At 36.7% G+C, this 24,350-nt stretch overlaps 1 long non-coding RNA gene and 1 pseudogene across 2 annotated transcripts in view; both read right to left on the bottom strand.

The window, feature by feature from the left end:
- LOC150006004 (uncharacterized) overlaps positions 1-24,350 on the bottom strand; it is a 433,280-nt gene that overhangs the window by 60,931 nt on the left and 347,999 nt on the right. The gene's annotated exons all lie outside the window — the stretch shown is intronic.
- LOC150006005 (NEDD8-activating enzyme E1 regulatory subunit pseudogene) lies at positions 22,135-23,371 on the bottom strand (annotated as a pseudogene).

Here is a 24,350-nt window from a genome sequence, read left to right as displayed (position 1 = left end):
TAAGCAAGTGAATTTCATTCCCTATTTCTACTCAGTGAGAACAAACAACAACATAAAGAAGATTAAAGAATTAAATAAAACCATTCCTGGCATTTCTTTTCATTTAGAATAAGCTGGGAAAAAGATACTGGACTCCTGGATTTGAAAAAGTTCTTCAGCTCTTCTTCATATACATGCAATTTCCTTTTTTTTTTTTTGCCACTATAGCATGACTTGCCCATCCAGAAATGATGCTAGGACAGGGATTCTTTGTTATTGCCCCTTATTTGAGATAGTATTTAAGTGTCATATTCTCAAGTTTCCAACTCTACAATTCCAATATGTACTCTCTTTTAGAATCCTCCTATGAAGGTATTCATGGTAGTAGCCTCTTTGGTATATTATGTATCTTGCTAGGGAAAAGCCTAAGTAGAGACAAAAATCTCATTTCAAGATAGCCTCTGAGCAGCCACTTCTGGTTATGCTTAAGGGGAAAGATGAAGATCATGGGGAACTTCTAAACTCACACAAACTCTATTTCTATTAGAAGATCATTGCATCAATCAATACAAAGGGATGGGGCCTGGATGGACAGAGTAAGAAGTATCGGGCTCAGTCAGTATGTACTCTGCAACTTAGCCATTGAAACTCACCCAATTATGCAAAATTTGTCCTGTTAACCCCCTTGCAACCATGAAAGTAGATATTCATAGACGTTAGAAAAGAAACTCACATAATTTCACTCTAAAGTCCATGGGGTTTTTTTTCTTTTAATTCTTACCACACTGCTTTTCAGATATGCTGAATCCTTAAGTTAAGGTAGTATTGGGGAGAATGGTGAGGAGGGAATGAAAGTAACATTCTAGTGAAAATGAGAAGAAAAAATGGAATGTGTTCACCTGTGTATGATCTTTTAGTAGAAATACACAATTACACCTTTACTTCTATAATAAATCAACAAGCACTTATTCAAGATGCTTTTCTGCCAAGCACTAGACCCATGCTGGAGTCACACAAATCTCTAAGACACCACCTTGATCCTGGATCCTTGATTTTGATCCTATAACCTAAAAAGCATCAAAACTGAGTTTTAAAAGATAATTAGGTCAGAGAGAGACAGGAGAGGCAAAGGCACATCAAAGGTGGAAATGTAGCAAGCACGAAGTCACTGAGAAGGATTTCTCATTAACAGAGAATTCTATGGTCACATGGTCACATACTGGTCATTCTCTCCAGTATTAAATGTAGCAAAAATAAAAATAAAACATGACTAGACAAAATCCAAGTGGTACAACTGTGCTCAAATACAAATTAGACAGTTCTGCCTTAGTTGGTGTGGCTCAGTGGATTGAGTGCCATCCTGCAAACCAAAGGGTTGCCGGTTCGATTCCCAATCAGCACACATGTGTGGGTTGTGAGCCAGGTTCCTGGCTGGAGGCATGTGAGACGCAACCACACATTGATGTTTTCCTCCCTCTCTTCCTCCCTTCCTTCCCCTCTCTCTAAAAATAAATAAATAAAATCTTTAAAAACAAACTTTAAAAAAACAAAACGAAAAACAAATTAGTTCTGTGGCCTCAAAGCAAACAAATAATATAAAGCTTTCAGGACTGATCCTATAGGTGTGGATATGCTGTTCTCCAGCTGTGGGTGCCAGCAGCAGGGTCAGAAATTCCTGCTTCTGTGAGTAAACAGTGATTCAGAGTGCCTCACACAAGACTGATGATCAGAGCCAAGCTTGAGACCAGGAGCCCACCAATGAAAAGGGTTACAGCCAGCTGCTGGATTACAAGAAAGACCAGTAGATAGCATCCCTTTTCCTCTTTAAGTTTAGAAGCAACAGAGAGGGAGAGAGAGTGGGAGGGAGAAAGGTGGGGAGGGAAGGAGAGGGAGGGAGGGAGGGAGGAAGAGAGAGAGAGAGAGAGAGAGAGAGAGAGAGAGAGAGAGAGAGAGAGAGAGAGATGAATCAGGAAGACAGAGATTAAAATGTATACTTTATTATAGATAAAAGCTAACTTGGAGAGTGTACCTTAAATGCACACTGGATTCAGTAACAGTCCCTTGAATTAGATAGATTTGCCCACCATATAACAGGAAGCAACGTAAAACTGCTGGCTTGCCTACAAAGGCAGGGTGAAAATTGTATCTTGGCCAGGAGAGCAGACAAGAATTCTCTCATCACTGCTTGAAGGCCACTAGAGAAAGAAGGAAGGAGGGAAGACGGAGGGAGGGAAGGAAGGGAAGGCAGGGAGGGAAGGAAGGGAGGGAGGGAGAGAAGGAAAGGAGGGAAGAAAGGAAGGGAGAGAAGAATGGAGAGAGGGAAAGAAAGAAGGGATGGAGGGAAAAGAAATGTGCAAAGGGGCTAAACCACATACACTAATTTCATCTCAGAAATTCTCTAAGCAAATAAGTCACTCCTCCCCTAAGGAAGAGTGAGTGATGGGGTAGGAAAGCAGCCAGAGTATTACTTTAGCGGACTTCGCAGTCACAGGCTTTTTTTTTTTTTTTTTCTGAAGCAGTATCCTCTATCTAGGGATATTATTGACATAAAATTTGGTACCTAAGAGGCTGGATGTGGTAGGCACAGCCTCACAGTCCTGACAGACTCAATGGCAGTACCTGTTTTTATCTTCATTTTCATCATGAGACAAAAGTGTGACCCAGCCATCAAAGATCTACTTGTGAACTAGAAAATCTGGGTATCTGGTTAGAGACAACCTCGCAGATCTAAAGAGGAAAGGATGAGTACAGAGGGGTAAAAAGAAAATAAATCCCCCTCCACACCATTCTGAAGACTCCAATTCTAAAACACATGAGAAAAAAAGACTAGATGAGCAAATCAATAAATTCAACAATTAGAAAAATACATCCTGAACAAAACAAAAATAATTTTAACCAGCTTTAAAATAACTATATTTAGTCTCCTTAAAATGATAAAAATATAAATAACATTCAGAACGAGTAACAAGGAAATAGGAAATTTAAAAAGATGGATTAAACAGAAATGAGAATGGGTATTTATTTGAAAAGAGACTTAGAATTTTAGCAATGTCAAAAACAGCATTTAAAATAAATTTTTAAAAACAATAAATTGGCTAAGCTCTAGACAAATACTAGCTGAATAAATAATTGGTGAATTGGAAAATATAACTGAGGAATCAACCAATAAGCAGCAGATAAAGAAAATAGAAAGGGCAGCTCTGAGACATTGAGGATGAGGGCCTTCAATCCACACTCATGGAAAGCCAAGCAGAAGAGAATTGAGGGAGTGGCAGCAAGCACAGATGAGAATTTCCCCAAGTGGAATAAAGACGATGGTCAGAACATGGCGGCAGCTGGACTGCCCACCTGGACGTTTGGTGTATGCAAATGAACTGTATGCAAATTAACCTGGACCTAGTCCTTCCCATAGGATATAAAAATGGATTTTGCTCATTCCTAGAAGAAATGCTGATGGACCTAGCATGATATATTGACTGGTCTGGTGGAGAAAAAGCCGGGAGATGTAAATAACCTGCTGAATGCATTAATGGGTAAACTCACCCTAACTGAATGTGTGTTTGGCAAAGTGTGGAGACAGCGCCTGTAGACACACACGCAGGCGATTCCTACGGGCTGGGGTGGGTGATCAGGAGTCTCCACTCCGCTTTCCTTCTCTGCTTCCCCTTGCTCTGACAAGTCCCTTGAGGTGGAGCGGGAGTCACCTTTCCCTCTCTTTCCCTTGCTCCTATGGGCCCTTAAGTTGGTCTGGGAGTTTCTTCTTCCCTCCAACCCCCTTTCCCCTCTTCCTTCAATAAACCTGGTGTTTAAATCTAGAATGGTCTCTTGGTGATTTCTCAGAGCAAAGCTACCTGACAACTATGTCTCCTCAAATTGCAAGTGCATATAAAGTGCCAAGTAAGAAACAAAACTAAGTCCACACCAAGGAACATCACAAGGTCACCAAGGAAAGAGCAAGCACACTGATATAGTAAACTGAGATTCTGTGCTCAAGAGGCATAGAGAGTGAGGCTTTGACTGGCAAGATATTAAAGTGGAATGAGGGATCATATCATGAAGAGACACATTAAAGTGTATGTGTTTTGTCCCATACATGAAGGAACTCTAAGAAAACCATGTTGAGGGAGGCAAGTCTGGAAGAAATTATACCAATTAAACTGAAAAAATGGATGCTAAGGCTCAAACCAGCACAATGGAAGGGAGAAAAGGGAACACAGCATGGTTCAGATTTTTTGATAGGGTTTCACGAGTTATTGGATGTAGGGTGAGAGTGAGGGAAATGAAGGAGTCAAGAATTATTCTTAGGCTTTTAACCAGGGTGATACCATTGGAGAGAATAAATACAGAAGATGGAATAGGTTTATGAGATGATTATCAACATTATACATCTTTAGTGTGGGGAATCTGGGGAGAAATAATTGACAAAAATTATCTAAATATGTTTTTTGTTTTTAATAATAAGGAGAAGTTCTAGGCTAGAATGAAGACTTGGCCAGTATTGACATAAAGATTTCTCCATCAACTTTTATAAAGGTCATCAAACTTACTACAAGGATTTTCTTATTATGGCTACTCACTAGCTAGATGTGAAGCTATTTACAGGAGGTACAAGGGTAAGGCACTGACTTAGTAGGTTGTATAAGTGAAAGAAGACTCAGACAATAAGATGTGACAGTAGATATCAGCAACAGAACAGCCAGGTAGCCAGCAGAGCAATGCTAATATCAAAACTCAGGCATGCAAAAGGCTGAGGAATCAAGGCACCATGCTGCAATAAGGCATCAGGGTGGAAATAAAAATGGCAGTGGGAGAACAAAGGGTGTGAAAGATAAAGTTATAAAAAAACAAGAAAACAGGGGAAAGAAAACAATTCCCTACACATAGGGCAGGGTACTGGAAGCATCTGATCAAGATGAATTTTGCTTTGGCAGAACAGCAATAATTATTGATAAAAAATGACTAAAAATAGGTTCCTAGGTTGATTTCGACCATGACTTAAACCTCTTACTGAGTAAGCACCAGATACTCTCTGCAGTCTTGTAAGGAAGAACACTTGCCCACAGAATGGAAGTGAATTGCTATTGATTTTGCTCCACTATGGCAATATGTGAATGAATAATGAAATGGAAGTTAGGATTTTTGAAAGCTAACTAGAATAAATCTTTACTTTCCCAGGATGAATGGCTAAGTGGCTCTTTTTAAAACTTAGATAATGGTTTCTAAATGAAGGCATGAATATCAAGAGCTTAGAATGTTAACTCAAGCTAAGACTTTGAGGAGACCTTTGGAAATATTTAAAAAGATAGATTAGTGAAACGGTGAGGCAGAGATTAAGTGAACACATTCTCAGATCTGTCATATGGCACCACATCTGCCAGGTTATTTATTTTTCAGTGCCTATCCTACAATGAATCAAAATCACCTTTAGGAGAATCCTTACTAAGTAACATTGAAAAAAGTCAGAAAGGACTTCCTGTCAAGATGGAGACATAGATAAACATGCTTTGCCTCCTCATGTAACCACAGAGAAAATTACAACTATACCTCGAAACATGAATAACAACTAGAACTATCAGAAAATCAAGTTAAATATAAGTTCAACAACCAAGGATTTAAAGAAGCCACATTCATCCAGATGGGTAGGAGAGGTGGAGTTGTGGAGATGGGCAGAGAGGTGTGGAGATGCAGCGGTGCAATGGGTGGTCCAACACTCATGAGTGGTGGGTAAAAATTAGAAGGGATACCTTGGGAGCAAGCATTCCCAGTTCTCAGCCCCACATCAGACAGTACAGCTCAGGGTTCCAGCACTGGGAAGACAGATCCTCATAACTTCTGGCTATAAAAGTCACTGGGGGTTGGGGTGGTGGAAGAAACTGCCAGATTTACAGGAGAGTCTGTTTAAAGGGCCACAAGGAATTAGAACATATGCAAACACACACACTCTGGGATTCACCACCAGGACAACAGCTGGAAGGACAACAGTTACATAAGGAAGCAGGTGAAGTGACTTGAAACGGGTGAGTGCTGGGAATACCTCCAGAAGCCAGGAAGTAGCATTGTCTCCTTTTCTAGCCCTCTCCCCACACAAAGCCACAAAGGGGTGAGGCAGGTTGCCCCACCCTGGCCATTACCTAAGGCTCCACCCCACATAATTTTCTAAGACAGAAAGTCAGAGCAGTGCTACGTAATATGAAGAAACAAACACAGGGTGGCTGCTGAATTAAGGAGACAAAGAAATATGGCCCAAATGAAAGAACAGAACAAAACCCCAGAAAAAGAACTAAATGAAACAGAGATAACCAACCTCTCAGATGCAGAGTTCAAAATGCTGGTGATCAGGATGTTCAAAGAACTCAGTGAGTACAAAAAAAACATAAGAGAAGAAATGAAAGTTACACTAAGTGAAATAAAGAAAAATCTATAGGAAACCAACAGTATAGAGGATGAAGTCAAGAATCATATCAACAATTTGGGACACAAGGAAGGAAAAAGCATTAAATCAAAACAGCAGGAGGAAAAAAGAATTAAAAAAAAAAACTAAGATAGGCTTAGGAACCTCTGGGACAACTTTAAACGTACCAACTTTTGAATCATAGAGGTGCCAGAAGGAAGCAAGGAAGAGCAAGAGATTGAAAACTTATTTGAAACAATAATAAAAGAAAACTTCCCTAATTCAGTGAAGGAAATAGACATACAAATCTAGAAAGCACAGAGAGACCAAAATAAGTTGGACCCAAAGAGGACCACACCAAGCCACATCATAATTAAAATACCAAAGGTTAAAGATAAAGAGAGAATTTTAAAAGTAGCAAGAGAAAAACAGAGAGTTACCTACAAAGGATTTCCCATAAGATTTTCAGCTGATTTCTTAAAATAAACTTTTCAGGCAAGAAGGGACTGGCAAGATATATTCAAAGTGATGAAAAGCAAGGAGCCACAACATAGATCACTCTATCCAGCAAAGCTATCACTTAGAATGGAAGGGCAGATAAAGTGCTTCCCAGACAAGGCAAAGCTAAAGGAGTTCATCATCACCAAGTCATTATTACATGAAATGTTTAAAGGACTTATTATAACAAAAAAGAAGATCAAAACTATGAACATTAAAAGGGCAACAAATTCACAACTATCAACAACTGAATCTAAACAACAAACAAGCAAACAAACAAATAAAAAACTAAGCAAGCAACCAGAACAGGAAAGAATCATAGATATGGAGATAATTTGGAGGGTTATCAGCTGGGAGGGGACAAGGGAGAAATGGGGAAATGGTGAGAGGACTTAGAAGCATAAGTCATAGACACAAAATAGACAGGGGGATGTCAAGTATAGTATAGAAAATGGAGAAGCCAAAGAACTTACATGCATGACCCATGGACATGAACTAATGGGGGTGGTATTGCTGGAGGGAAGGGGGGTACTGGGTGAACAGGAAAAAAGGGGGGAAATTGGGACAACTATAATAGCATATCAATAAAATATATTAAAAATAAAAATAAAATAGCAAGCAAAGAGTGTAAAAAAAAATCAATTGCTCAAAAGAAGAAAGAAAAAAGCCAGAGATACTGGTCACCTATATGATTTAATTCTATGGATAATAAAGATATCTTAAATATTTCTCTATAGTTATAGTTGCATAATTACTATATACTTTGTGGTGATTATTAATAATTCAGCAAATGAGGTTCTTCCAATATACAACAAGTCATTTTCCCTTCTGTGTTTATTTCAGAATTTAAAAAAAGGTGGAGATATAGAGCTCTCTTAAAATGTATCTTTTCCCTAAAATCATCCCCAGAGTTGAGAGGAGAAATGTACAGTCTTTCTAAGCATTGAACTCTTAGATTGGAGAATGAGAGAACTGCTTCAAATCAGAACAGATACCAGGGCTGCCACCATGTCTGTGCAGACCATGCACGGTACACTTCCAGGAGGCACCATTCACAGGGAGGTCTCCATGCCCCTTGAAGTACTGCATGCACATCCTATACACATATGTATCCAGGGTCCCTAGGTATTCCCCTCTTCTGCTATACTAGCTCTTAGATGACAAACACTGTACATGAAGACCTTGGTACAAACACTAAATCTGGGAGCAAACAGAAAGGGTACAAAACCTAATTTTAATGACATAGAAACTTTAGTGGGAAGACAGATGGACCTGGGATTAAGTTTTGGCTCTGTTACTTACTAGCTCCATAAATTTAGGCATACTATTTAATTCTTGGAGGCCATCTCCTCATCTGTAGAATAGAGATACTAATAAGCCTTTCTTAATACCGTTTTTGGAAGGGTAAAATGTGAATATGTAGCAGTTTTCACAGCTCTTTCCTCAGAGAAAGTATGGATAAAATATTAGTTCATCATCATCATCGTTTTTTATTTATTTTATAGCTTCAGTCAAGGAGATGTTTTCATTGTTTTTAAGAGAAAGGACAGGAGGGAAGAAGGGAGAGAAAGAAACACCAATGTAAGAAGAAAACATTGATTGGTTCCCTCCAGTACATTCCCAGACTGAGGATCCCACACACCTAGGCAAGGGAACAAACCTGCAACCTAGGTATGTGCTCTGACCAGGAATTGAATCAGCAACCTCTTGGCAACAGCATGATGCGCAAATCAACTGAGCCACTCAGCCAGGGCATCATCATCATTTATGTGAGCAACTTTTGGAAATTCCTACCTCCATTTCTTGCATTCATTCATTTATTCATTCATTCAATAAATCTGTAGAAGATCCCATTAGAGGCAAGTCACTTACAATGAAGAGTATGAAGATGAAACAGACAGAATTGTACCTGTATGGGCAGAACCTCTCACAGGAGTGATGAGACATCATAACTCTACATGGAGTTGAAAGTTCTCATTTTAATTGAATGGTCACAGAACTTGGAAGGAATAAATCACTTTTGACTGAGATTAACAATATGGGAAGTTAATTTAAGTTGAGTTTTAAAACATAGATTAAGTTTTAACATTCAAGACTGGAAAAAGAAGCAGGCATTCTAAATACAGAAAAGAGATACAATATAAAAGCAGAGAGCACCATCATTTCTTCTGTCTTTAGAATAATACTATTCTATCATATATTCAGACTCTAAAATTTCTAATCCATAAGTTTTTAAATGTGTCCTGTTTCCACGTGTGCTATTACGAATGAGCGCTTTCTGGCAGACACGATTTCCATGGTACTATGGTTTGGTGGCGCCCCTGGCTGGTTTGGCTCAGTGGATTGAGCGTCGGCCTGCGAGCTAAGTGTCGCTGGTTCGATCATCCAGTCAGGGCACATCAGAGAAGGAAAACTCTGACTCCAAAAAGCCTCCGCTGCCTTGCGGCATACCTCTTCAGGGGAAAGGCTAAGGGAGTAAACCCCGACAGAAAATCCGGAGCCGGAGTCCCTAAGGCGGTTTGACGTTGTAGTCAACACCGGCAACTCCTGCAGCACACCTGAAGCCAAGCTGTATTGACTCCGTCTTTCCCTTGGACCCTTCAGCTGCGAAGAGAGGGGGGGTCTGCTGCATGGGCAGCAGCAGACCCTCCATATCACCCTGCCCAGGCTCTGTAGCTTCAGCTTCACTGGAGAGGACACTCCAGCGTCATCGCAAGATGTCGATTTAACATGGGAGGAGACAGATACCGTGTCACTCCCGAGTCGGACTGCACAGCCATTCTCGGCGGTGCAGATAGACTCTTAAGAAGCTACACCATCATCTCTCAAGACGGACGGCTGCTGACGATGGTTTGGTGGGCTTCACTGCATAGCGGAATTTAGTGGGGACTGTGACACCCTACAGCTCAAATACTTCCCAGCTCTGGTAAGTGATGACAGTACCGTCTTAGCAGAGTGCCTTATCATCTCTGAAACTTAATGTCTTCCTCTGTAAAATGAGGATAATACATTATCTCTCTAACTATACAAACATGAGAAATCTAAAGAGCTTTAGCACAGTGCTGGCTCTCCCTAAGCTAGGTGTTCAATACAAGGTAGCCATTGTTACATTTTATTTCTTCAAAACTTGAATTATAGAAACCACATACACATATATAAAATCCCTAAATATGAAATGCTTATAATCTTGAAATTTTTATTGTAGACATTATCAATTCTCTAAAATAAAACAACCACGTATGTTTTCTGTTTTTGAGTCTCCCTCTAGACAACTGGAAAGTACTGTGTTTTCAATGATGTCGTATCACATGGCTTTTGTTGAATGACATAGACAATGCATTATCTTTTCAAGAACCACATTTACTCTCCTCCTTGTGTGACGTGCTCGAAAACTGGGATAGTTTGTGAGTGAAGACAGTCTGGGCATCATTTTGTCCCTTGATCCCACCTTGGCCACTCCTTCACTCTGCCTGTCTTCTATGTTCAGACTTGAATGTACAAACATGTTAATAGGTAAGAGAAGATGAAGTATGAGTATCCAAACTTATTTTTTACCTGATACATACAATGCTTAATAATATTCAACTTTGAGTACAAACATAGAAAAAATATCTGAAAGGTAAATGGATTTTTTTATTTTTCATTTCCTCTTGTGACTAAGCATGAAATTCTGTCTTGGGGGGAAACAAAGAAAGACTCTCATGGAAAGCACATGAGCAGCTGAGAGCTGCACAAGGTAACATGGAAACAAAGGGGCTGACATCAGTGATTGGCATTTGAGTGGATAGATATAAAATCAAGGCCCCCCAAAGCTGATGTATGATACAGCCCAACGGGGTAAAGCAGAGCTCGGCGAGGGGTGAAAAGTTGAATGAAATTGCATAAAATGAAGCAGAACATCCCAGGGAAGTTAATTTCCCTTCCGATCTGATGTTCCAGGTTTGATGCCCCTAAAGCACCATCCACTGTATTCTGCATCGCCCCGCATAGCAATATCCACTCTTCGCTTGGCAGTTCTTAAAATTCATATCTTAAATCCCCCTATAAAATGAGAAATTTTTCTTTAACTGAAAAAGAGAAAAGAATCTCCTACTTTAATACTTTGAATTTTAAGTCATAGCATTTGAAAGGGGAAAAAAAGCAAGTTAAATATATTTTTAAGTAATTTAGTCCAACAAAAAGGAAATTTTAGAAACCAAAAATAATTAACTTCGTTATCTGTATCTATATTAACCAAATTCTATTTTCTTCCTATTGTTATGATAAAAATAGCATTTGTGTTTCTATCTTATAGTCGTGTTCCACAAACAGTGCTGAAAGTCAGGAATCCTGGGGCTGAGTTTTATTTCAGTCACTTTCTATGCTTCTGGGTATAAATTATGCAACCTCACCAGGTCAGCCTCTGTCAACATGAGGTAGCTGAATTGGGCAACTGCTATGTGTCCTAGAAATCTAACATCTAGTGATGATCTCTTCCTCTACCCCCTTTTTTCTATTACAACTAATAGCACATGTCAGTTAAAGAGGAATAAGAAATTGTTTTTACCCATAGTTTTCAAAGTTGGGGTCACAGATGACAAGCCTAAAGAGGGTTTCTTTAAGTATGTTTTCATTCTAATTATCATGTATATTATAATTATAAATATATATTTTATTAAGGTATAATTGACATAAAATTTTATTAGCTTCAGGTGAACAAAATAATGATTAGATACACATACATATTGTGAAATGATCACCAAGGTAACCCTATTTAACATCATAACAATTATGATTTTTCTTGTGAAAAATAAAAAAATTATTTTTATAATTGTATTACTTAATTTATATAATTATACAAGTAGATAATATAATCCAAACAAAAACATTTACATATTTTTATTTTAATCATGTATAACTTAATATATGGTATTACATGTTAATTTTTTAAAAACATATATATATTTTAAACCTTCTTATTTACCTACCTACCATCTATCATTTGTCCCTACATATACATGTAATAAACAGTATAGACTATTAAGTTTATGGATAAATACCTTCTTTATTATTTGGATGACCATTATGTGACCAAGTACAGACATTTGTAACTGTGTCTTTGTTACACCATTAGGAACAAGTTACTATCTAAAAATTCAGCAAATTATTTCAATTTTGTTGATGAATATGAATGACTGCCCCATAACTTAATTTGTCGTAAGTGCAAAAAATGACAACAATTACCATATATGCCTTCATGTGGATTCTTTCAAGCAGTTACATAGCCAAGCTTATAAAAATTCAGATTTAAAAGCTGTTGTCATATCACATAGTTTAGTTTTTTTAAGTTAGTGCTTCTAAACTTGGAGATCACATTCTTGTGTTTGAGAAACACTGGTGTATAATAGCTTATACACCAGCTGAAAAAAAAACTATAATATAAATATAATAGTTCTTTCTAAGTATCAATAGTTTTTTCTAAAATATTCCTATTTAAATAATTGAGAAAAAACAAGTTTGTTCTAAATAACTGTACAAGATTTTAAAAAATACTCCTAACAATCAGGATATACCTTTAACATAAAATAAATACTGAAAACCAAATAGAAAATTAGAAAAGAAAGTAACATGATGCTTCTGAAAAGAGAGGAAAACTACATATTTTAATTCAGTTTTAAAGGCCATAGTACTTTCCCATAAATCAACACTAATTCTATCTTCATTGTTTTGAGTAACTTTATATTGTTTTTTTGGATCATATTAACAACGTATCTTCCTGCTCTCCAGAATTACAAATGCTCTCTTACATAATATTATATTCATTTCTGTAATATCCATATAATAATCAAATATTTCTTCTTATAGATCCCTGATTTCTCTGTTCCTTTCAGGTGTTTCAAAATTTGAATTGCACTGCACCAATTATCTAATAAACCTGAGTCTCATCCAAATATCCCAGCAGGCTGCCCTTTTCCCATAATGCCATCCAGATGGCCTTCAACCCACATGAATCTACTAGAAACACAATAATATTCCCAAAGTCCTTGTCCCATCAACTCTCTCTTCTCATGTTCAGTTTATTTTCTCTGATCTCATTTGCTGAATTCACATGAGCTATAGAATAAACTATAAGAATCACAGGTTTAAACAGGACCTTTCACTGTCTTTGTGTTTGTGTGTTTCTGTGGGCTTCTCTCTTAGAAATAATGAAGGAAGAAGAAAACACCTCATATAAAAACACCTGACTCTTCCAACGTCTACAGTGGTTCTTCAACACGAAAAGGCATATGAGAAAAAATAAGCTATAGCATAATGAAGGTTCAGCAACAAGAGGTGTCAGCCACTGTAATGGGTGCAAAAAATGTGCTTAGACCAACATCTTCGGTCCTCAGGTTAGTCCTGACCAAAATGAGTACAGGTGAATTTTATGGTGGCTCAAAATTCCTTCCAGACCTATATTTCTCTAAGTAGAATATTTCTGATGGGGCAGACTTATTAAAGGTCAGTATTTCGTGAGTCGTATTTACAGTAGCTAGAAGTCTCTAGGGCTTTTATTTCTTTGCCCCAAGAGTGTTCAAGAAGGAACAAGTTCACTGTGAGGTTCCTAGAGATTACCTTTGTCCTTTTCCCTCATATCCTGCATTCACACCCATTAGTGATAAGTGCGTGGTACTGCAAGGCAAGTCAAGGGAAGCAGGTGCAAAACCAGGTCAAAAACTTACAATTCTGATAACTAAGAATTAAACTGGATCCAAAATCATCATCATGCAGATGGGCTGGCTTTTGTCACTTGTTTTTTAAAATGTTCCTGAGCATAAAAACCAGCAATCAACAGTTTCTTACTTTGGCCTAAGTACTGTGGGTGTTCTTCCAGTCCATTTGTTGACATAGAGTTTCCATGTTAATAATAGCTAATTATTTGGCAAAAACAACGAACAATCTATTTTTCCCCCGATCTCACATAATTCAAGTGGCTTAGAAAGGATGATGCTTGCACAGCAGCGGTTACATTTTTTTTCTAATGAGTTACATAGATTCAGAGCTAAGGCAGCCCAGCAGAGGTTTTCTTTTTGCTTCTTCTATGCTAAGACCTTCTCTGTTTCAGTGTCCTCAACTTTAACAAATGTAACCTCATAATCAAAATAAAAAAGAACCAGAGGAAGCAGATGCTGCCCCTGAACCCACGAGCCCCTTATTATGACCTGGCACCAGCCTTTTGATTCTGCGCTGCCAAATGCCCTCCAAGTCCACTCTGCCCTTTTTCTCACCAAGGTGAGTGACTGTTTGCCATTCCAGGAAACCTTGAGCATGGGCACAGTTCACAGGTGCCCTTCTACTTGAATGCTGTCATCCTTCTATCATCCAATACTCTCTGCTGGGTCTTCCAGACTTCAGTAATTCTTGTTTCACTAACCTGGTGTGCAACATATTCATGTTACTATCTGTACTATCATTCACTCTATGTTGACTCTTCTAATTTTATTTTTAAAGGAAATTTTGTATCACATTAAAAATGGAAAGCCAATATTTCTCTGATACAGTACTCTCCGAATTTTTTGGTTTACATATCGCATAAGTAAAATTTTTGAGAATATATATATATACATATATATAGTTTTATTTATAACAATGTATATATATTACTACATAAATACATAATTCACATATGACCAACAGAAAAATGTAAAGGATCAGTTAAGAAAAGAATAGAAGTTCAAATATTATCATCTTCTTGTACCAAAATAGATCATCTTGTATAATTCCTAGCTTATTCATGTCCAACTTTGGTGACCATTTTTCTAACACACATTAAAATGAAAACATAATAACTAAAAAATGTTTAAATCTCTATATTAAAATCTTCTAGAGTACCACCAGCAGGACGAATACCACACTTCCATTTTCAGAGAAACCATCAGCATAACAAAGAGATTTTCCTTGTTCTCAAAGAATATGTTCTTCCTTTCAGTTTTAAACCCTTAACTTATTGGATGATTCTTTTCAACTTTTGAATCAGGAGAAGAGTGGCTCTCACAAAGTTAGAGTGTTCATCCTATTCTTGCATCCTCCAAATAGCTCATACTGACCACCACAGACACTTGTTAGCACCGTTATGCCAGACAGACACAGGTCTATTTTCAATAAATGCATAAAGCAAGGATTCCACGCCCCAAAAGAATAGCATTTCCAGTGCTTCAACAACCAAAAATGAAGATATAGATGCTGAAAACCAGATAAAAGCCTACCAAGTGAAGCCTTTTTCAATTTATAGAACTGATACATTTAGCTTAGGCACTCGGAGGTTATTTTTTTTTTGGTGGTGGTGGGGTTGTTAGGTCTTTATTTGCTTTGTGCATTTTGAAAATCATAGAGGGGGGCACATCAGAAACAATTAGGAAATATTATTGACTACTAATCCAAGCATTTAGGTTTTTTTCTGATGAGAAAACCAAGGGTCAAGTTGGCAGTGACTGATCTAAAACCACATGCTAAAGCCAGGTTTCAAAAATCAAGTTTGTATTTAGAACCCCAGGATTTTTCCATATACATAACGGAGCCTCTTAGCTTATTCCAAAGTAATGCTACAGAGCATTTACAAAGCTTCCATGTATCTCAGCTAACGACATGGTTTGCTTCAGAATTTCACATATTACATGAGGAGTGTTGTAACCAAAAAGTGCTATTTAATAAAGTCACAATATCAAAAACAAAAACATAGCAGCTACTTTCATTTTCCTATGTTCTCTTTCAGTTCTGTATCATGCACATAAAATTAACTAAAACATAATAATTAAAGACAAAGTTTTATTCAGATCTCTTGACTTGATATTACACATCTTCCATATTCCTATAACATCTTCAAAGTGGTTCTTTTAATGTTTGGATAATCTACAGATTTCATGAACTATGATGTTGTTCTATCACTAAGCATTTAGATTATTTGCAGTATCATTTTGGTACATGAAGTTTTCTTTTTCTTTTCATTATTTCCCTATGGTAAAATCTCAGAAAGAAACTAGCTCTTGACCTATCATTTTCCAAGTGCAATATTCACTCCACTGCTTCCAGAGGCTGCCTGTCAGTCTCACCACAACCTTGCCAATATTAGGAACTCACTTGTTTTTCCTTCCTTCCCACCCTCTCTCCCTCCCTCCCTTCCTTCCTTCCTTCCTTCCTTCCTTCCTCCCCCTTTCCTTTCTCCCTTTTTCTCTACCTCCCCATCCCCTCCCCTGCCCTCTTTTTCTCTTCCTTTTTCTAATTTAAGAGAAGTACAAGTAAAAACGTTATTCTGTGTGTGTGTAAGGCATTTCTCCTTTACTAAGAAGAATAAACAATGTTCTATATATGTACTTACTAATGTGTTTCCTCTTTGTGAATTGTGGCTTTATGTCATTTTCTCATTCATAATTTGATGGGATCAGGCCTTCCTAACTGAATGCATCTGTGATATGTTTGTTAAGACTTTGTCATTCATAGATGTATTACCTTGGGCAAGTTATTTTAGTTTTCCTGTTACTGGGTTCTTAATATATAAAATGAAATTAATCATCTTGCAAAGTCATTGGGAACATTAAATTGAATTTATACATACCAAATTCATAGAACATTTTCTGTCACAAAGTAAATCCTCAATAAATACAGTAAAAATATTCAATATATTGCTTTCTTGTAAAAGTATGTCTTCAGTCTGTTTGGCTCTCCATTAATTTCTTTATTTTTCTATACATTTATTAATTTAACTTATCAGAGTACCTAATTTTGCATGTGCTTAATTCTTGGTGGAAATATTCTGATTTAGTAGACAATGTTATAGATTGATGGGCCACTTCAGGATTATACAATTTCAGGTTCAGTGACAAGCTGTCAGCATTTTATAAAGGGACCTCAGTGCTCTACAGGGCTGGTCATCCACACAGTGTCCCTAAGGGCACTGACAGTTACAGATCAAGTTCAAAAGGTGGGCTTCTATGCAAGGGTTATCCTAGAGGGACCCACATAGACCAGTGAAAGGATGGTTATATGCAATTTTACAAAACATTTCTTAAACACTCCAGATGTATGCATCAATGAGGCATAAAAAAAAAAAGGATGAATCCTCTATTTTTATTGCTTCTTGAATTTACCCAATAAATATTTCCTAGATATTGTGTTTCATACATGTCTATCTTCACCATGAGAATCATTGAAGTTGTGCAGGTTTAGAGTATGGATATAGGGAAATGCTGAATTCATTTGAAAATCTGAGATTGAGGGCCAGAAATATATATTGAGTAAGCAGCTGGAAAGATTGGCCTGGAGATCAGGAGTATAGACTAGAACCACAGACAGCAGCAAAGTCACAAGAATGAATGGGATCAAGCAGGGAACTGTGTAGAGAAAGAAAGGAAAAGAACCTATAATGGAGCCCAAAGAAGAAAAATGCATAGAAGAGGTGTCTACAAAGAGGCTAAGAAGGAGTTGAGGTAAGTGGGAAAGCAGCAATAAATTGTCACAGATTGCAAGGGAAAAGAGAGCATTTTAAGAAAGAAGAAATGATGAACAGCAGCAAATCATGGTAAGAGGTAAAAAAAAATTGGAATTACAAGTGGCCTTCAGATTTATAAAAAATGAAGAGAATTTGTGGCCATGACAAGAATGTTTTCGGCAGAGTGGTGAGAAATTGGAGTAGGCTGAGGAACAAGTGGTAATTAAGGAAACAGAGCGGATAGAGACAACTGGCTTTAGAATTTTTTGTTCTGAGGATTGGTAGATACATGGAGTAGGAGCTGAAGGAGGCAAGGGGTAGAAAGAGGGTTTTTTGTCTGATTTCTCTGTGTGTGTGTATGTGTGTGTGTGCATTTATAAAAATCTCTCAATATGTAGCAAACATCTATATCTATATTTAAAAAGACATTAACATCTTCTGTTTTTGGAAAGCTCAAAAAGCTGAAACACAGTAAAAAAGTGTTAGATAAAAACATATAGGACTCTCATAAGCAAAAGGAATTCTACAAAGTCATGCACTAAAGTTCCTGGGCACCAATATGTTAAAAGAAGAGATTTGTTGTCAAATATTCCTGAAGAACAATCTGAAGTTACTATTTATGGGCTTTTGGATAATTTACTTAAACCTAGTTATACTCTATAAAAGGAATAACAAGTTTTCTTAGCAGATGTTTGTGCTGAGCAAATAATAATACTGACCACTTACTGTTCACAGACCATGAGTCTGGCCTGTGCATCTCAGAGACATTTGTTATTGGAAGTATTACAGATACTGTTGGAGAGGTGTATGTATATGATATAGGCATGGAGTTTGAATGGATATTGACCCTGGTAGGGACCCTACAATTCACTGTTTTGGAACAGCTGCAGAGGTCACCTTTCCTTTGACTGTAGCTCCCATGTCTACGTGGGAATGCACAAATGCATCCAAGTGAGTCCCATCAAAATGTTCCTTGGCTAATCCTTCCAAGTCATGTAAAGATACTCATTTTCTCTTTTATACTTTGCAAAAAATTTTAAATAATCTTTATGTTTCTTACCTTTTACTGGGGGAAACTCAGAATCCATAATATTTAATAGCTTATGAGACAGACCTAGTTACAACATGCTTTTATACAAATTATCACTTAGCAATATTATGGCTTAGCATCACATAATGACATTCTCTGCCTTTAAAGGTCATAGAAAGGTGTGAAGAGTGGTTTACCAAGCCTTCATAAACAATGCACAGTAGAGATACCCTGTGCTTTCTTCTCTGGTTTCCTCTAGGTGAATTCTGCTTACCCTAATAATACAATATAGTTCTAATCTTAGGTATCTTCATCCCTCTGTGACTTCTGTTATCATCATCCTCATTGTTGACTTTAATAACCACAACCATTACCAATAGCCATTTTATGTTCATGCTTTTATTCTGTCTTCCCTTCTCTTCCTCTTTCCTTTCTACTATTTACCTTTATCTCCATCAAATTTGTCAATTATGGCAGGAATGGTTAACCTTCTATAAGCATGTCTGTGTTTGCTTACATAGAATATCTCTGGAGTCACTAATGTTCCAAAAATTGTCTGAGGGAGCTGGAATAGTACTATAATGACAAAGATAATAGCTCTAATTTATTGAGCACTTACCATGTGCTTAGCAGTGTCCAGCCATGGAATATGAAAAATAGAGACATTTACTGAACAAGATTCAAGATACAAGAAACATTGTACATACAACAATGGCGCTTCAGTCCCCTTCAAAGTAGACACAATGGGACCTCACACAGTTCTCCCAATTGCCATCAACTGCCCCACTGATTTTCCTGAATCTCACCGATGGTCTGAAGGTCTGAAATCTCTTCCTTTTCAAAGGTTATTTTAGTTTGGGGAAAAGCCGGAAGTCACAGGGCACCAAATCTGGGCTGCTAGTGGGGATGAGTCACCTGGGAGATTTAATGTTTTGCCAAGAAACTCTATACAAGATGTGATGCATGAGCAGGTGCACAGTCATGATGAAGCTGCTAATCCCTAGTTGCCCATAGCTTTGGCCTTCTGAATTGTCTGAATAGTTTCTGCAGAAGAATGTTCAAGCCTAATGCAAAATTTGATGCAAATTCATTGCTCTTCTCGCTCAGTTATTTTCAATGCGATGGCCACACAGTACACATGCTCACTCAAGGGCTTTTACCACCCCCACTGACTAGTACAGTGAAGTCATCATTGTTCAGGCATGCACATTCCAGTCCACTTCCCTTGGCTGCCAGGTTACATCGATGTTGCTCAAACCATTCTTGTTATATTAACAACGACTGCAATTTTTTTCTGGACAGACTATAATATGTATTAATCTGTACCAAAACCCTATGAGTTACTTGCCATGATTATCTCACTTTATCAATGAGGCCAATGAAGTGTAGACTGGTTAACTCAATTAGTTAATATCTCTGAGTCACTCAGTTAATAAGGTGCTGAATACTGTTAAGCAGTTTATATGTGCTTTATCATTTTCCTGCCTCTGATGTATAATTATGTATTTGAAATATGAAATAATCAGTCTCTGAGTTAAGCAATTCAGATTATTACCATCTTAACTATTGCTCTTATTAACTTGGGTGGGCTTCTTTAAATGCATGCATCCTGAGTTCAGAAAACCACCATTGATCCTGACCTTGATGGCATCCTTAGTCATTCTCCTGAAATCTACCACCCTCTGCAAATACCAGAGTATGTTCCTCCTAATGAATTATTCCAAAGGAATCTAGTGCTGCTTTTTAAATAAGAAATTTAGACACATGCAATGAATTTTGTTATAATGTCTCTGAATTAATTTGATAACACACATAATGAACCAATAAAACCACACAAAATGAAGGGCCTTGATAGAGAAGCTCAGAAGTATTCAGGCAAATAATACAGAACAACTGCAGGACAAGATAGTTAAGAACACTAGCTCTCTTTTTAAGTATTTACCATTTCTCAACTGAAAATAGAAAGAAAAATGGTGATTTTAGGACATTTGGAAATAAAAAGGAGCACAAACCACAAACTCTCCTCAAATCACATTTGTGTCTATTTCACAGGGTTATGTTTGAGGATTATGTTAAACAATGCATTCAAAGTACCTAACATCCTGAACATCAGTAAACTTTTCTTGTTGCTGTTGCCTTAATTTCTACCCCCTTCATTAGAGCTATTCAAAATTTCTGTGTTTCAAGTTGCTGTCTTTTGTATGATTTTCTAAAACAGGGGTCATATTTTGCTTATTTATTTATTTATTTTGCAATACATAAATACAACTATGTGATTCAAACATCAAAATTTATAAAAATATATTCAATGAAGCTCTCCTACTCCACATTAGATAAGGGCCCATGACCCCAATAGGTTATCATTCTTCTTTCTTTCTTATTTATACTGCCAGAGGAAACCAGTGTGCAAACACAAGCCAAACACATACACGTGTATATATGTATATGTATATATACACATATATATATGTGTGTGTGTATATATATTCTTTTTCTTTTTTTTCTATAAAAGTCATTGCATATCATATACATTTTTCTATGTCTATTTAATCCATCCTCACTAGTTTTCTTTTTCAAAAATTTCCTGGATATTCTTGTTGATTTTCATATGAATTATACAATCAACTTGTCTAGTTTGGGGAAAAAACAGACTTGGTATTTTTATCAAGATCATGTTAAATTTATAAGTAAACTCAGGGAGAATTAGCATCTTAATGATGTTCAGACTTTCTATCCAAGAACATGCTATGCCTTTCCATTTGCTCAATCTTTTGTGGCCTTCAAAAGTTTTTTTTTTTTTTAATTTTCATATAAGTCTTACATTTATACCTTCTCATTTCTTATTTAGGAATGTAAAAAATATTGACATCTGTATATTAATTTATTATCCTGACACTTGAATGATTTTATTGTTGTAATAATTTTAGTTGATTTTCTTCATTTGCAAAGTAATACTTTTGCTTTCTCATTTCCCATTTTGTTCTTTTCATTCCTTCTTCATCTATTTGCATTGCCTAGTTTACCATGACTCTTTTCCTTATTTCTTTTTAAAAATTTTTTATTGGGGTGACATTGACTTATAGGGTCATATAGTTTTCAGGCACATTTTTCTTATTTCTAACAAAACTAGAAATGCTTCTATTTTTTTCTCCTGGAAGCATGATGATGGCTTTTGGTTTCAGATGAATATATTCTTTTCTAGATATAAAAAGTTTTTAGAATATTAAATTTTGTAACATGCCATTTTAGTGTCTGTGAGAACGGTTATATAATTTTTATTCGCTCAATATTATATTATCAGATATCCTAATATTAAACCATCCTGATCATATGGTATTATTCTTTTAGGCTGTTGGATTCTAAATGCTAAGATTTATTTAGGAGTTTCATACTGATATTCTAGAAAGACATTGATCTAGAACAGTGGTTATCCAGTCTATTTACATGGCAACAAAACAAATCAATAACATAAGAAACAATAATACAAACCGATACTGACCAACTCCCACCATGCATTAACCCACTACATCAGAGTCTTTGGAGTTCAGCCTGGGTATTTGGGAAAGCTAATGCAAAACCAAGTCTAGAAACATTGGCCTATCATTTCCTGGTTGTAAAAGTTCAAACTGTGTTGTTGCTGTTTTGAGATCAGTGTTATGTTCTTTTTTTTTTTCTTTTACAAATGAGAAAAAATGTTTATTAAGCAAACAACTTAACAGTTCTCCTTTAGCAGAATTTTACATATTTGAGTACAACCTGGAGCCAATTAACACACCACATAGGGTGCTTATTCTACAATTGGAAAGTTGCTTGGGTTTGTGACATGCCATTATAAATGTAAGTATTATTAAAACTTATGAAGTGTTTGATGATTAAATGACAACCTCTTGAGCTCCAGCTCCTCCCAAAAATGCAGCAGTAGTGTGTGGCTCAGCAGCTCCATATCAGTGAAGTTTGTGGACATAATCATCTTTCACCATTGCAGGTAATCCATATTCCTGAAGGAAGTTGGTGAGAGAAGACTTCAACTTACCTGTATCTTCTTCAGCTTGCTAGTTACATTCCCCTGGATATCTAACTTGTTGTTTATGAAGTCTTTCCATAGACCATAACATGAAGTAGAATACCATCTCATTATCTGGGTTGTCCATGCTGGAAATAATTTCATCCCTGTTAACTGTATTCAAGTCATATTCTTCAGCTAAGGATCGACATCTTATCACTCAAAGAAATGCAGAATTGCTTCAGAGTAATTTTAATTCTTTCTCTGAAATGGACTCTTAGTTCCTGGCCTATAGACTGCAGCAATTTGGCAATGTGATTCCCCACAGCAGCAGCTTCTCCCTTTGCTTTTTTATGGTAGACAATTGCAGTTTTATATATTTGGTGGAATCTGCAATCATGTTAGGAATTGGGCCTTGGACAGGTAAATTTCCTTGAACCTCTTTGGCCAAATTCCGTTAAGACATGAACTGAAATCCAAAATGATGGGGTTTATTTGGTGATATTTATGCAATGATTATCATTAAGTATATCTTCAATGCTGCTTGGGAGCTGAGTTGTATTTAGTACTGTATTCACATTTTTAATAGTATCTTTAAACTTTTCTTCATCTTCCAGAGCCCCATTTTCATTCTTTAGAATTCTTTGTCTAATCAAATCTCTGAACTCTTTTTTCTTTATACATTTTAGGTGTTTACCTATTTGTTTCACTATACCAAGTCCATATGATCCAAATCATAACACTAAAAATGTTCTCTCAGTTCAGGAAAGGGCTCATCCGGTGGTAGATGCTTTAATGCATAATCTGGATGAGATTCTATTACTGGATGTTTTTCTATAATGATCCCCACATAACCAATTAGTCCAAATGTCCTACAGATCAATAGAGGGACTTGGGAATCCCGGAGGACATCTGCTAAACATAGCAATGTATTTTCAGGAAGCTGAGTTGCAACCACAATGGCAAAACTACAGAAAATGAAGGATCATTGCCCAGAAGGTCTTCTGGACTCTCAGCGGCCGTCATACTTCTGCTCCTTGAGCAGCTTCCCCAGGTGCGTCGTGGCCGCCGCAGCCGCACAAGGAGCCAGTCCCCTGTGGAGAACCGCCACAACCTCCACGAGCACGCAGGCGCACTCCGTGTTCATTTCTTTTAAAATATTTTGGATTTTTCTTATATCATTTTTGTTCTTTGTCTGTTTTTCTAACTCATTAACTTCTGCTATTGTTTACTTATTACATTTGGTTTTGTTGTCCCTTCTTGCATCAGGTAATTAATTTTTGTAGTCTTTGTTATTTATTTATATAAGAAGTGAAGGCTATGAATTTTCCTTGAACATTGCTTTAGCTATATCCTATCATCTGTAATGGGTACTGTAGTGTACTCACTTTTTCCTACATATTCTGAACTTTCATTTCAGTTTATATTTCCTCTTTGACCCCAGAATTGAAAGATTTTCCTCCAGGAGGTAGAAAATTTTATTTTCTGAATTTGTTCACATTGTTAGTTTCATTGCATTGTGATCACAAAATGTTCACTTTGCTATTTATTTCTGGAGACAACTGTAGTTTCCTTGGTTGCTTAGGATAAGATCTGGGTAAGGGTTTATGACTATTACAAAATAAAGCTTACCTTCTATTTTTATAAAATAAAACTTAATATACAACACATAAATCTACATTGTTTTTGTCTTCTATATACCTGTTTTTTTTCCACCATCTAATCATGACCTAGAAGAGGTCATCTATTATTGTATTTCTATTTTTCTTTTCATGTCCTATTGTTTTATATATGTTGATGCTACGGTACTGGTATACAGAAAATTGTGACAATTATATCTTTATTGCAATTTCATCCTTCAGCTTTACAAAAGATCTTCCTTCATCTTATTTATATAATGCCTTTGGCCTGAATTCCTTGTTGTTTGATATTAATACCATGTCATCATCTACCTTTTCTGTTTACATTTGCATGGCAATTCTTTCCCTATCCTTTAATTTTTTCT

The sequence above is a fragment of the Furipterus horrens genome, unplaced genomic scaffold (assembly GCF_987537825.1).
Source record: "Furipterus horrens unplaced genomic scaffold, mFurHor1.1.pri manual_scaffold_6, whole genome shotgun sequence".
Taxonomy (NCBI): Eukaryota; Metazoa; Chordata; class Mammalia; order Chiroptera; family Furipteridae; genus Furipterus; species Furipterus horrens.
The sequence above is the reverse complement of the archived record's forward strand: the minus strand, read 5'-3'. Positions and strand labels throughout refer to the sequence as shown.